The sequence below is a fragment of the Idiotropiscis lumnitzeri genome, chromosome 11 (genome assembly GCF_059441095.1).
Source record: "Idiotropiscis lumnitzeri isolate Australia: NSW breed Sydney's pygmy pipehorse chromosome 11, RoL_Ilum_1.0, whole genome shotgun sequence".
Classification (NCBI taxonomy): Eukaryota; Metazoa; Chordata; class Actinopteri; order Syngnathiformes; family Syngnathidae; genus Idiotropiscis; species Idiotropiscis lumnitzeri.
In genome coordinates, this window is record NC_142401.1 from 21,022,854 (window position 1) to 21,025,353 (window position 2,500).

At 42.0% G+C, this 2,500-nt stretch overlaps 2 non-coding genes across 2 annotated transcripts; both read right to left on the reverse strand.

Moving 5' to 3' along the window:
- Nucleotides 1-664: 664 nt before the first annotated feature.
- LOC148328324 (5S ribosomal RNA) lies at nt 665-783 on the reverse strand. Its single transcript, XR_015845998.1, has one exon. It is a non-coding gene; the product is annotated as a 5S ribosomal RNA (ribosomal RNA).
- Nucleotides 784-1,785: 1,002 nt separating this feature from the next.
- Nucleotides 1,786-1,904, reverse strand: LOC148328325 (5S ribosomal RNA). Its single transcript, XR_015845965.1, has one exon. It is a non-coding gene; the product is annotated as a 5S ribosomal RNA (ribosomal RNA).
- Nucleotides 1,905-2,500: the final 596 nt, after the last annotated feature.

Below are 2,500 nucleotides of genomic sequence, written 5' to 3' on the forward strand. Positions count from 1 at the left end.
GTGTCAGGAGACTTGTGTGTGGCTCCGTAGCTACACGTTCGGACCACATGGGGGCACTAATATTATTCCAGCCCCGTACCACCAATATATCCACCAATAACATGGGGGGGCGTTCACTGCTATCCACCCATGGTCATGTACAATTTATTTGACATTATTTAAATTAAATTGGAATAAATGGAAGAATAAAGTGGAACTAATAAAATAAGAACCAATGATATAACCAGTGAAGCTAAAAAAAATGAATGAAGCTTCTCCACACCTGCTAATTGCCACATTAACTATACTTCCCTTTATTGCATTCAGTAAACACCATTTTTTTAAAATTGATTCATTACCTTTTTATTTAGTAAAACTCACTGCACCAACCCAACCGGATCGGGTCATCTGTCTGCTACACCTGTAGACTACGAGAGTCCCCTTTTGGTCTTAATGTGGAGCTCCGGAGCCACACTCAAGTCTCCAGACAAGCATTTGCAAATTGCCACAAGCATTTGCGAGTCGTCCACGGCGAGACTGTAGCAACACCCAAAGGCAGGGGACGCTGAATGTTGGCATTTTGTGCTCTCAGCCTGTCAGGCGAATATGTGGAAATTTATAAAAAAAGCAGCTCGCATACTTGCTTACATTTGTCAAAGTTTTTAATTTTTTTTTGCGGTGCAAAAGCTTACAGCACCTGGTATTCCCAGGCGATCTCCCATCCAAGTACTAACCAGGCCCGACCCTGCTTAGCTTCCGAGATCGGACGAGATCGGGCGTTCTCAGGGTAGTATGGCCGTAAGCGACAATTCCTTTCAAAATTTTGCCTTTTATACATGTGGTCTTTATTGTGGCAAATACTTCAATCCAAAAATACGTAACAAGAATCTGAAACTTTAACCACAGTCACAAATGTGTAACAACAATCTACAATGCATGATTGAAGTCACAGATATATGACAAATATCAGCAAATGTGTACAATGATTTGTTGGCACATACACATGGTTAAATGCGGACAAAAATCCGTAGATGGGCGACCTGTAAAAACGGGACCTTTTGATTGGCTGTGTTCTTACAGGTGACGTTTGCTACAGTCCTGCCGCGGACGACTCGCAAATGCGTGTGCTGATTTGCAAATGCGTGTCAGGAGACTTGTGTGTGGCTCCGTAGCTACACGTTCGGACCACATGGGGGCACTAATATTATTCCAGCCCCGTACCACCAATATATCCACCAATAACATGGGGGGGCGTTCACTGCTATCCACCCATGGTCATGTACAATTTATTTGACATTATTTAAATTAAATTGGAATAAATGGAAGAATAAAGTGGAACTAATAAAATAAGAACCAATGATATAACCAGTGAAGCTAAAAAAAATGAATGAAGCTTCTCCACACCTGCTAATTGCCACATTAACTATACTTCCCTTTATTGCATTCAGTAAACACCATTTTTTTAAAATTGATTCATTACCTTTTTATTTAGTAAAACTCACTGCACCAACCCAACCGGATCGGGTCATCTGTCTGCTACACCTGTAGACTACGAGAGTCCCCTTTTGGTCTTAATGTGGAGCTCCGGAGCCACACTCAAGTCTCCAGACAAGCATTTGCAAATTGCCACAAGCATTTGCGAGTCGTCCACGGCGAGACTGTAGCAACACCCAAAGGCAGGGGACGCTGAATGTTGGCATTTTGTGCTCTCAGCCTGTCAGGCGAATATGTGGAAATTTATAAAAAAAGCAGCTCGCATACTTGCTTACATTTGTCAAAGTTTTTTATTTTTTTTTGCGGTGCAAAAGCTTACAGCACCTGGTATTCCCAGGCGGTCTCCCATCCAAGTACTAACCAGGCCCGACCCTGCTTAGCTTCCGAGATCGGACGAGATCGGGCGTTCTCAGGGTAGTATGGCCGTAAGCGACAATTTCTTTCAAAATTTTGCCTTTTATACATGTGGTCTTTATTGTGGCAAATCAATCCAAAAATACGTAACAAGAATCTGAAACTATAACCACAGTCACAAATGTGTAACAACAATCTACAATGCATGATTGAAGTCACAGATATATGACAAATATCAGCAAATGTGTACAATGATTTGTTGGCACATACACATGGTTAAATGCGGACAAAAATCCGTAGATGGGCGACCTGTAAAAACGGGACCTTTTGATTGGCTGTGTTCTTACAGGTGACGTTTGCTACAGTCCTGCCGCGGACGACTCGCAAATGCGTGTGCTGATTTGCAAATGCGTGTCAGGAGACTTGTGTGTGGCTCCGTAGCTACACGTTCGGACCACATGGGGGCACTAATATTATTCCAGCCCCGTACCACCAATATATCCACCAATAACATGGGGGGGCGTTCACTGCTATCCACCCATGGTCATGTACAATTTATTTGACATTATTTAAATTAAATTGGAATAAATGGAAGAATAAAGTGGAACTAATAAAATAAGAACCAATGATATAACCAGTGAAGCTAAAAAAAATGAATGAAGCTTCTCCACAC